The sequence below is a fragment of the Xyrauchen texanus genome, chromosome 41, assembly GCF_025860055.1.
Source record: "Xyrauchen texanus isolate HMW12.3.18 chromosome 41, RBS_HiC_50CHRs, whole genome shotgun sequence".
Taxonomy (NCBI): domain Eukaryota; kingdom Metazoa; phylum Chordata; class Actinopteri; order Cypriniformes; family Catostomidae; genus Xyrauchen; species Xyrauchen texanus.
The window spans coordinates 26,208,464-26,221,254 of record NC_068316.1 but is presented as its reverse complement, the minus strand read 5'-3'; the positions used below and the strand labels follow the sequence as shown (position 1 = coordinate 26,221,254).

Genomic DNA, 12,791 nt, shown 5'->3' with positions numbered 1-12,791 from the left:
TTCAAAGATGTGAGATCGTGGTCATGGAAGTCGTAGCATTTTCAAATTGAATTGGCGACAGGGGTGAACAAAACATTTCACTATTGAGGAATCCCTGACTACTCTGTTGTGAAACGTAATCTGGAGTCCAGGCAGTGTACATGTGAGAAGTGATACGAGATACGAAAACAAATGCATGATCATATGTTATGCATTTCAGTATATGATGTGTATGTTTTTAATACATAATGTGTAAAGGCACCATATATTTTATTGGTTACAATATGAAAAAGTACATCATACTGAAACCTATTTACTTACCTGACTGCCCAAGAGAATTGGCAATTTCTCCCCAACTCTTCTCATTCTCCACCCGGTTGTGCTACAGTTCAGATGAAACATCAAATATGCACTGGTGCTCATGCCAATGTTCCACAAATTTTTCCTCCATTTCTTCAGTCCAATGAAACTTTCTTGATACCGCCTCCTTGCTAGTTGATGTTCTGTTGCAGGTACATCAAGACTCCTCACACTGAAACTTTCTGTGCCCAGTTTCTTGCTCTCTCATTGGCTGTAAGTCAACGCTGCAGTTGTATTCAGTCAAAACATATTTCACATTGCACGATTTGGAATCATAGACAGGTCCATATATTTAATCTTTCTAGATATCTCGCTTACGTCGTCGGAGCTTCTCTCAAATCGTCTTTGATAGTTCATACATTGCGTTCCTTGTTGGCGAGTGAAAATCGTGTAGTGTGAACTCGAACTGTTACAGGACGTACCCCCCCCCCCCCCCAGGGAAAGGGGGGGGTGAGATGTACGTCATGCGGGGGGCTCCCCAGCCTGAGAGAACGAGGGAGAAATGTGACAGGGTGGAGGGCCGGGCCGTGTCGTGATTCTATACAACCGGGGCCTTATCAGTTATTCTTCAAATTATAAGTGTTTCCTTAAATTAAAAAGGGGTTTCTTGAAACTTGGCCCTGAGCCATATCTAGGACCAGAATATCATAGAGACTTTGGCGTGGACTCTTTAAACTTGGGCCAGGGAGCAACTGTGTAGAAACCACTCAAAACACCCAAGAAACCATAAGAAACCATCTAGCAACACCCTGGAAACTATCTACAACACCCTAATGTTAGGGTGGCGAGTTTTGCATGAGCAACACTTACATTTTATTTAGAAAATGTAAAAATGTAGTTTATTGTTTAGTTATTGAACCTCCACAGAATTCATATTACATTGGTATTTATTGGCTGTTTTTACCCAGATATGATCTTTTTCATGTTGATAAAGCTTAAACCACCTGGTTTGCTAGTCTGAACTGGCCACTTAGCCGATGAGGCTGGTCTAGTTTGAAGGTTTTAAAATTTTGTGCACTTTTCAGCTAGTAAGGTTGGGAGACCAGCCAACAGTAAACCATGAAATGCTGCAGCACACACACACACACGTAAACATGACCAGGAAAACAGACCAAAAACCCTAAGAAACAGGTTTATGTACTGTAGTCTCTGCTGTGTAACATTAAGGAAAAAACAGCTACCTACCCCTCTCAACATTCCTTTAAGGGCAGACGTAAAATGATTGGGAAAGGTCATTTCTGGGGCAGGCATGTGTATATTGAAGTAGTTTAGTGAAAAAAGAGAGGAAAGGGAGAGAGTCTGCAGAACTATAAATGAAATAAGTCTAAAGAGCGTATATGTTTGAGTGTTTCTCAAAGGTCATCTGTGGGGCGAGGCAACCCCTGAAGCAGAAAAGCTTCACCTGCTTGCCCCAAGGTGTGATACAACACAGTACTTTCAGAGCGGACACCGGCCCCATTCTATCATGCATTATGTAGTCCATGTGCTGCCAACATTAAGCAAACCCGTTTAATGCATACTGCATGAAGGGCCTCGAACTGACATTCAGTAATTCTGTAGCCCTTCAGTAAGACACCTCAACCAAGGGCCAATATCAGAACTCTAAAATGCTGAGGCAAGACGCAACTCAAAAGGTAACAAGAGGCGTACAGGTCTTCCTACATTATCCTAGGGGGCATATTCTTCACGTATGCAGCGTTCGATTGTTTAGCTTCATTGCAAAACATTCATAATGTAGTTTTAAAGGAATATTTTGGTTCAATACAAGTTAAGTTCACTTTGCGGTTTATTCTATCCAGGAACTGGCCAATTAGACTATTTTTAACAGAAAATTCATGACTGATATGTAAACTAATGACAGTGTTTAAGGGCGAGTGTTTCTTATATAGTTGATACCACAAAAGACTGACATGAAAAAAAATCTTTAGTGCTTACACCCTATCCCTTTTGAAGAATGGTTTTGAAGTATGGTTTGCTAAGATATGAACACAATCTGTCCTAAATCATTTAGCCAGTACTAATGGGGCTTAATTTGCCTCTTTGCTCCATAAACCTGCGGGGCCAGAGGGCGAGGAGTGGAATGAAACTCTGGTTTGGACAAAGCAATTAAACCAAGTGTTATAGTAACACCTTATTTCAAAAGATTAAGGAAGATAATGTTTTCCATGTTAAGTCTCCTTTTAATAAATGTATTATTTGTGGTAAATTTACATATGCAGGCAAGCTAAATTTATGTCAAGCTGGATTGCTATTGCAGGTTCCATGAAAATGTTATAAATGCTGCAATGCTGACACTCCAATCTTCACGGCACAGGGTCGTGCTAATCTTCAAGTAAAAACCTCCTTGTTAAGATCGGCATTCCGTAACGGCATTGCTTCAGCTTTATGTCTTGCATTTCATACAGATGGAAATGGATGTTGTTTATATCCTCTGGCCTGGCTAAGCCTGTAAACTCCAAATTAGAGTCACCCCTTCTTGCTCTGCTCTGATGAATAATGAATAATATATAAAAGCTCATGGAAATGAGCCCCTTGTCGCTGGGATTAACAAGCCTCTCACTCCTACAGAGGCAGTTACCTTTAAAAGCTAACGGCACAGAGCAATGAGGCAGACTGAATCAGAGACTTCTTTCCGACCCTGTGGGACAGCTGACCTTTAAAGCCAGCTCTACATCCTTTTGTAGTCAAAGTCACTTAGTCCACATTGCAAATGATAGCAACTGGGATTTAGTGGTCAGCAAAACTGCAACATAAAATGGAATGAAATCTGCATTGTTGTAACCCGCACAAGAAGAGACAGTCACAATGTAAGTCAAACTGCGTTTTATTGCAGGCAGGCAAAAGTACAATCAAGGGGCAAATCCAGTGAAGAATGGTCAGGGTGAGCGTTAAATCGAAGCCGGGGAATCAAGATAGGGTAAAGGGGCAAATCCAGGAGAGAGTGGTCAACGAGAGCGTAGGGGGTCAAAGCTGGGGTAAACAGAATCAGCGAGATGGGACTAGAGGAAGCAAAAGACAGGGGAACAAGGGGAGCTCGAAAGCCGGGGAATCAAGAGGAAAATGACGAGACTAGTGGGAGCAAAAGACAGGGGAACAAGGGGAGCTGGCAAGCTAAGAGGTGAATGAGAGGAGGTCAAAACTAGACGAGACTAGCGGGGGGCAAAGACACAGGAAACTAAATACAATAACCAACAACCGTGAGACGAAAGGGTAGTGATATATATAGGGGCAAGTGCAGGTGTAAACCATGACAGGTGATGAGACGAGTGCAGGTGAAACTAATGTGCAGGAGTGCAGATGACGCGAGTGCAGGTGGTCATAATGTTCTGGGGGATTGGAAACGCGTGAGAAACTCGAGGAAGGGAGATTGCCTACGAGCATGTGAGCGAGTAGGAGCAAAGTGGGCGTGAGTGCTCAAGCGAGCAAAAAGAGCGTGCGAGCTCGAGGGGGCGGAACGAGCGTGGGAGCTCGAGGGGGCGGAACGAGCGTGGAAGCTCGAGGGTGCGGAGCGAGGGAGCGGGGTTCGTGACAGTACTCCCCCATCTAAAACGGACGGCTCCTGACAGCCGCGCTCGGTTGTGAGGAAGTGGTGCTGGACGAACCCAACAAACAAAAAACCCTGAACAGACAACCCACAAAACACACAAACAAAATTGAGGGCAGTCCAAGGGGCACAGAGGGAAATGAGACAGTCCATGGGGTCAATGGGCATTATCAAGGCAAGGTCTGGGGGAACATAGCGGACAGACGGGTGGTCGGGAGATCTAGGGGGCAGCCGTAGGGCAGAGACAGGGTCAGGGGGTCTGGAAGGCGACTGGAGGACAGGGACTGGGTCCGGGGGTCTGGAAGGTGACCACCGGACAGGAATAGGGTCCGGAGGCCAGGGAAGAGGCCACAGGACAGGGAGAGGGTCAGGAAGTCCGGGCTGAGCCATGAAAGGTGGTGCCGTCAGAGGCGGCACTGTAGGCGGCTCTGGAGGTGGGGTTCTGGAAGGCTCTGGAGGTGGAGCCGAAGGAGGCTTTAGGGGCGAAGGCCTGAAAGGCTCAGGAGGTGGAGCCAATGGAGGTGACGCCGTGGGAGGTCCCCGAGGCGACGACCTGGCAGGCTCTGTAGTCTCGGGGGGTAGAGCCGTAGGAGGCCCGAGAGGCGGAGCCATAGAAAGCTCTGGAGTCTTTGGGAGCAGAGCCGTGAGGGGCTCGGGAGGTGGAGCCGTGGGAGGCTCGGGAGGCGGAGCCGTAGGAGGCTCGAGAGGCGGAGCCCTAGGAAGCTCTGGAGTCTCTGGGAGTAGAGCCGTGAGAGGCTCGGGGAAAAAGGTCGTGGAAGACTCGAGAGGCTCTAGAGGTGGGGCTCTGGAAGACTCGAGAGACGAAGCCCTGAGAGGCTTGGAAGGGGCTGGAGCCCTGAAAGACTCGAGAGGAGAAGCCCTGAGAGGCTTGAGGGGAGGAGGAGCCCTGAGAGACTCGAGAGGGGAAGCCCTGGGAGGCTTGGGAGGAGGAGCCTTGGAAGGCTCGAGAAGAGGAGCCCTGGGAGGCTTGGGAGGAGGAGCCTTGAAAGACTTGGGAGGAGAAGCCCTGAGAGGCGGCGCTCTGGGAGGCTCGAGAGACTTGAAAGGCAGAACCCTGGGGGGCTTGGGAGGTAGAGCTCTGGGAGGCTCGAGAGGAGGAGCCTTAGGAGGCTCAAGAGGAAGAGCCCTGGGAGGCTTGAGAGGAGCCCTGGGAGGCTTGGGAGGAGGAGCATTGGGAGACTCGAGAGGCGGAGGCCGCGAGGGCTCTGAGGGGCGAGCAGAGGCTGGCAGAGCCGTGGAAGACTCTGAGAGCAGAGCAGAGGCTGGCAGAGCCGTGGAAGACTCTGAGGGCGGAGCACAACCCAGCAGAGCCGTGGAAGACTCTGGGAGCGGAGCAGAACCCGGCAGAGCCGTGGAAGACTCTGGGGGCGGAGCATAACCCGGCAGAGCCGTGGAAGACTCTGGGGGCGGAGCAGAACCCGGCAGAGCCGTGGAAGACTCTGGGGGCGGAGCAGAACCCGGCAGAGCCGTGGAAGACTCTGGGGGCGGAGCAGAAACCGGCAGAGCCGTGGAAGACTCTGAGGGCGGAGCAGAGGTCGGTAGAGCTGTGGAAGACTCTTGAGCACAAGACGAGACTGGGGAGAAGGGGCCCTCTTCCTTCTCTTGGCCATGGGGACGGTCGAGGCTACAGGCGCTGGCTCGCTGACCGTGGCGGGCATGGGCGCTGGCTCGTTGGCCGTGGCGGGCATGGGCGCTGACTCTCTGGCCGCGGCAGGCATGGGCGTTGACTCGCTGGCCGTGCCAGGCTTCGAGACTGGGGCCGTGACAGGCTTCGGGACTGGGGCCGTGACAGGCTTCGGGACTGGGGCCGTGACAGGCCTCGGGACTGGGGCCGTGTCAGGCCTCGGGACTAGGGCCGTGACAGGCTTCGTGACTAGGGCCGTGACAGGCTTCGGGACTAAGGCCGTGACAGGCTTCGGGACTAGGGCCGTGTAAGGCTTCAAGACGGGGGCCGTGGTAGGCTTCAAGACGGGGGCCGTGGTATGGAACGCTGGTTCAGTTTCTGCCTCCCCCACAGTAAACGAGGAACCAGCGTACAGTAGGGCGAGGTCAATAAACTGAGCCAGGTTGAGAGAGCAGCGACCACCAGGCATGAATGATGAGGCTGGCTCATTCAGTCCAAATTGAAAAATGTCTTTCAGAGCCACCTCATCAAAATTCACCTGGTACGCCAGGGCACAAAAATCCATAATATAAGCCTCCAAGGGTTGGCTCCCTGGCGCAAACCCAAGAGTCGGGCCGCTGGCTCCATAATGTCAAGGACGGGGTTATGAGTTACATAACCACTGCCTTGCACGGAAAACCCTTGGTTCGCGTCCGATGAGCCATAAAACCTCTCCGGGGATGGAGAGCATACAGCGCTCGCGGATGCGTGGAAAGCATCAACGGGCTCAGGGGCAGACACAGGTGAAACAGGGTGACATAAATCAGACAAAGAACATACCTGCTGCCCCTGGGCCGCGAGCGCTCGGTCCTGCCTCCAAACTGTAGCTCCTCGCGCCGAATGTGACGTGCACCTCCGCTCTAGTGAGCTGCGCGAATCCTCAGCGCGGGGCATTGTGACTGTCTTCAGTAACGGTTGGTTATTCTGTAACCCGCACAAGAAGCCGGGGGAATCAAGAGGAAAATGACGAGACTAGTGGGAGCAAAAGACAGGGGAACAAGGGGAGCTGGCAAGCTAAGAGGTGAACGAGAGGAGGTCAAAACTAGACGAGACTAGCGGGGGGCAAAGACATGGAAAACTAAATACAATAACCAACAACCGTGAGACGAAAGGGTAGTGATATATATATAGGGGCAAGTGCAGGTGTAAACCATGACAGGTGATGAGACGAGTGCAGGTGAAACTAATGTGCAGGAGTACAGATGACGCGAGTGCAGGTGGTCATAATGTTCTGGGGGATTGGAAACGTGTGAGAAACTCGAGGAAGGGAGATTGCCTACGAGCATGTGAGCGAGTAGGAGCAAAGTGGGCGTGAGGGCTCGAGCGAGCAGAAAGAGCGTGCGAGCTCGAGGGGGCGGAACGAGCGTGGGAGCTTGAGGGGGTGGAACGAGCGTGGGAGCTCGAGGGGGCGGAACGAGCGTGGAAGCTCGAGGGGGCGGAGCGAGGGAGCGGGGTTCGTGACAATTGTCACGAGTCATTGGAGGATTTTACAATCTGAAGGCCCCTGGGTCCTCTGTAAGACTGTACAGCTGTAATATACCCTGGATAATTAGAATACTCAATGACTGCTAACCCTTTCAAAACAATACTGCAATATTATACAGCAATGTATCAAATTGAAACCATATTACTGAATGATTAGCATATTTATATACCTTGGTGTGGGTGCATTTACAGAATAAATGTAGCATTACCACAGTACCAAGTCTGAAGCAAACATGGTATTACCATGGTACATGTTAAAAATACATGGTATTACTATGATAAATCTAAAATAAATAAATACAAAATAAAAAACATGATACATGATAGTATCCAAAGAATATGATTTGATATGGTGTCATGTCCAAAAATGTGGTATTATTATAGAACCATGTTAAAAACAAACAAACAAACAATTCTATTACCATATCACCATATCCAAAAAACAGGTATAACCATGGAATGTGTCCAAAAATATGGTATTAACGTGGTATCATGTCCAAAAAATATGATATATGATTTGATATGGTACCATGTCCCAAAATATGGTATTAACATTGTATCATTACCATAGAGCCATATATATATATAACAGGTTCATGGAACATGTCCAAATAATATGGTATTAAAATGGCCAAATAAACATGGTATTACTATGATACATGTCCAAATATAAGGTATTGTTATAGTAATTTATAAGAAAAATGAAAATGACAGAGAGCCGCTATGGCTGATATTGTAAAAAATGTTAACTGTTTAAATCCTCTTGGCCTAAAGAATACACAGACACCAACATCATGATTTTAGGACAAACTATTACAAATTTATGGGCAAAAATTAAAAAAACATTTGGCCCATAGGTGGTGCTATCACCAAACTTTGCATTTACCCTCAGACGATGGTGCTAATGAAGCATCTAAAGTTTTGCGTTGATAGGACAAAGTTCTGCCGAGATACAGCCAAACTTCCTGTTTTCACCATCCTCATAAACCTTTTTCACAGCATTACTCGGTAAGGGTTGCCTTAATGAAAAGATGTTGATACCTTTTGTGCGGCTCAGTCATAAGATCATCTTAAAGAAATTGGAGAAAGTTGAGGAAGAATCCAAGATGGCTGCCTCAGTATTTGGTGGTGTTTTAATATAAGTGGTCTATTTGAATCATCAGTAATCAGATGCAAAAATAATTTATTTTCTTGCTCTGCTTTCAAAAGTGCATTGCTGTTAGATTATAAATATTGCAGGGGCACAACAGTTTGATGAGCTTTCTTGCTCTTCAACTATTAGGACATTGTCAGCAGAAACTGCAGAATGACTCCTGAAAAATACTCCACACACCAGCTCACAAATATACCCCGTGGATTATGCAAAATAACCAAGAAACACGAACCAAATAAGATGGTTTGATGTCCGGCAGTCAACAAGAAGCACTTTGATGGCAGTAGCAGCAGTGCATTACAGGACTAAAGAAGAATTAAAGAAATTAAACTTCTCAGATAGAAAACCTGTTAGTGTGGAACTCTGCACAATATATCTTCCTATATCTACAGTAGGTAGTCAAACAGAATGAACCTCAGAAGACCATTTCACTGGGATCACTTGCAATTAAAGCCTGTGCGGACGTCCTACAAATAATATATATTTAACCTCAAACCATTATTGCGATAGCCTATGTTTCTTATGCACCAACATATTCACCACCATTTTATCTTCCTTTGGTTCAGACTTTAGGTGTCACGATCCCCTGTTGTCTGCCCTGTGTTTCACTTGTCACCTGTTATAAACTACACTTCCCATAATTCCCTGCCCTGATCACTGCCTATGCACTTCATTGTTCTCACCTGCATGTCGTTTAGTCATCATTATCCTTGTGTATTTAAACCCTGTTGGTTCTCCAGTCATTGTCGGTCGTTGTATGTTTAAATATAAATTTTATTGTTCTGTAGATTCTGGTATGTGTTCCCTCGTTTATATCGTTTGTTTCCCCTCGTGGATGTTTTGTTTTTTCCAGTATTGTTTGTCTTGTTATTTTTCAATAAACCGCATCTAGATCCCCACTCCTCGTCTGCCGTCGTAACAGAACGACCGACCATAATGGATCTAGCAGCTTTCTTCACTGAACTGGCCCAGGCGGATTTGACCATCCGCGAGTACTCACACTTCTTCTCCACTGTTGCCATCCACACCGGCTTCGATGACGCTTCCCTGAAGACCATCTACCGGCTCGGGCTACCAACACGCCAGAACCCGGAGATCACATGCGGAAGGAGTATGTGACTATCGTTTTCAAAGAACTCGCTGCCGGGGAACCACCTCTCTCGATCCCGGCTTCCGCCTCTGGGCTTTCCGCGCCTGCCACGGCCAGTAAGCCAAAGCCCCCGCCTGCCACGGCCAGCGAGCCAACGCCAACGCCCACGCCTGCCACGGCCAGCGAGCCAACGCCCACACCCACGCATGCCACGGCCAGCGAGCCAACGCCCACGCCTGCCACGGCCAACGAGCCAGCTTTGCCAGCCTCGTCCGCCTGGAGGAGGAGGAGAAGAGGAAATGCTTCTGCTCTCCACAGCTCCGTCCACAGAACCTCCCATGGCTCTGCCTTCAATGTTCAGTGAACCAGAGCTCACGCATGCAAATCAGCGCCTGTAGCCCCGACCGTCAGTGAGCCAGTGCCTGCAGCCCCGACCGTCAGTGAGCCAGTGCCTGCAGCCCCAACCGTCAGTGAGCCAGTGCCTGCAGCCCCGACCGTCAGTGAGCCAGTGCCTGCAGCCCCGACGTCAGTGAGCCAGTGCCTGCAGCCTCGACCGTCAGTGAGCCAGTGCCTGCAGCCTTGACCGTCAATGAGCCAGTGCCTGCAGCCTCGACCGTCAGTGAGCCAGTGCCTGTAGGTTGTCTAATGCTAACATTAGGTTGTCTCTTATTTCAATAGGCTTGATAAAGAACAGAAAAATATAATCAATGTCATCAAGCTTTGGGGCAAAATCAGTTAATAGCACATTAACTACTAATAACAAACTAGACAGATACTAGACCGATTACGAATAACAAAGCACGTACCGTAATTTCCGGACTATAAGCCGCAACTTTTTTCCCACGCTTTGAACCTCGCGCCTTAAACAACGACGCGGCTAATATATGGATTTTTCCCGCTTTCAAATTTAATTAAAAAGAAAAAAAAAAAAAAACATTCTGTGACGTGCTCAGTTTTTTGGCGGCATGAAGCTTTCATTAGACCAATGAAATTGCCGAACGGGTTAAGGTCAAACAACTTTTTTGTTTACTGTTTAGATTAAATCGAGAGCGCGCAAACTTCCCATCATTCTGATTACGGTAGTCATTTTGTCACCCTCAAGACACGGAGAAATGCATATGATGCAGCTTTCAAGTTGAAGGCGATTGATCTGGCTGTTGGAAAAGGAAATAGAGCTGCTGCACGGGAGACGTTGGAAACAGCAGCGTGATGAATTGACTCAGTGCAAAAAGACAACTAAAGCTGAGGCTATTCAACTCCGACACCGAAGGAGATGACTTCAGTGGTTTCATGTGCACAAGAGGAGGAAGATAGTGACCAATGACTTTCTTGCTAGGCTACTGTTTACTGCTAATTTTTTATTTTTTGTTACAAGCCGTGTGTGGCAGCGGGGGCGTGGTCAAGCGCCCCTCCAGGAGAGAAAAGCGGTAAGGGCGCTTACACCTGAGCTAATGTCTAACACCTGTGACTAATTTCAGTAAGCGTGGGGAGAGCTGCATAAAAAGGCAGCAGAGAGAGTGAGTGAGTGACAGACAGACACACGTCAGTCTAGTGTTGGCGCATAGAAGTCCAAGAATTGAGAAACTTTATAAAATTGATTGTAAACATTGCTGTGGCCATTAAAAGCCTTACCTGGAACGTCAAGTGCCCTGCTTCACGTGTCCTTCTTGGGAAAACTGTCACACAGGCACCAGTGTGACAGTTTTCAGCACTTGATGTAAGCGCCCTTACCGCTTTTCTCTCCCGGACGGGCGCTTGACCACGCCCACGCAGCCACACCGTGTTTCATTAAAGCCTATTTATTTTTGTTACAAGCCGTGTTTCGTTAAAGCCTGTGTAAAGTTAATTTGTTTCAATGTACCGGTAGGCACCTGCGGCTTATAGACAGGTGCGGCTTATTTATGTTCAAAATAATATTTTATTTAAAATTCAGTGGGTGCGGCTTATATTCAGGTGCGCTCAATAGTCCGGAAATTACGGTAACCTAAAGTTTTGAATGGCATAGCGTTTCTGGTTACTACATATAAAGTAAAACTCAAACGCATGTATTAAAAAAAATATTATACAAATAATGTGGCCACAATACTTCCAGCTTTTCAAATAATGCAAAATTGTGATTCTTATTAAAATATTTTACAATATTTAATTTGATATACAGTAGATTCTGCTCCCTTTAGGAATTATTCTGTTTATGTTTTCTTGCAAGGAGAATATAACAGGACACAAAAAACTACATAAAAAATAATGAATTCACATTTGATAATCCGGTTTAAGCCTATCAGCACATTAAAAGAAAGCACAGGCTCAGCGTCCTGACAGCTTTTGAATGTTGAATGTTGCCAGAAAGTGTTTAACATGCATCTCCATTGCAACGTCCAACCTGCAAATCAATGTAGAGGTGGTGTTCTTGCATTTGTTCTTGTTCTTCTCTTTTATGCCAGTTGGCAAAGCAAGCTTAACGTGCCTTACCACCTCCAACTAAACGGTTGTGATGTTGTGAAAAAGAGCTTTGAGGCGTTCAGATCTGGCTTGTTGAAATTCTATGGTTATAGCACCCCTTAGAATTTTAGAGCTGCTAATGATTAATCCAAGTGGTGATTTCAGTGGTACGAAGGCTATTCTGGTTGAGTCCCTACTGTATCTATCTCTAGTTTTGTACATTAAGCTAAACGTTTAACAGAATATCTTTTTTCTCCACCCCTTTGATACATGTCCAAAAATGTGGTATTGCCATAGTAACATTTCCAAAAGCATGGTATTACCATGACACATGTACACAAATATGGTATTGCCATAGTACCATTCCAATACCATGCTAGTGGTAAATTTTTTTCTAGTGAAATAATGCGGCCCCAGTGAGAAAACCCCTATTAATCACAAAATACACTGTAAAAGACACTTACACACTGTAGATTTGCATGATGATATGAGGAGAACTCAAAGAGATACACACACACACACACACACACACACACAAGCTGAATGTAACACACACACACACACACAAGCCGAATGTAATGAGGACAGCTCCTCTACAGCAGAGAGAGAGGCCGTGCTGTCTTGGACTCGTATCTAATCACACTTTACTCACCCTTTAATTGGAGCCAGAGATAACCAACCAAGCATTTGCAGTAGATTCCACAGACAGACAGACAGACAGACAGACAGACAGACAGACAGACAGACAGACAAAGATGGTGGTAATCGTTTACTGTCAGTGTACTAAAAATAGTCAGCCACTCCTTTTAATGTCCAAAAACCATGGTACTATCTTGGTTTCTTGGAGTATAATGTAAATATAGTACCATTGTATATATCAAAGTGCCGTGGTATTACTATATGATACCATCATGGTACCATAGTACCACCACAGTTAACATGGTATTGCCTTAGTACTGTCCATAATTCATGCTATTACCATGGCAGTTTAGCTAGTTAGTTAAGTCCATGCTGTATAAAATGTGTGGCTAATAGCAGTTTTATTGTTGTAACAATA

The 12,791-nt window shown here is 46.8% G+C and overlaps 1 long non-coding RNA gene across 1 annotated transcript in view; it reads right to left on the bottom strand.

Moving 5' to 3' along the window:
- LOC127634190 (uncharacterized) overlaps positions 1-12,474 on the bottom strand; it is a 33,568-nt gene extending 21,094 nt beyond the window's left edge. Inside the window, exon 1 of the long non-coding RNA XR_007969331.1 lies at positions 12,387-12,474. This is a non-coding gene — a long non-coding RNA (uncharacterized LOC127634190). The remainder of the gene's footprint in view (positions 1-12,386) is intronic.
- Between the last annotated feature and the right edge of the window lie 317 nt (positions 12,475-12,791).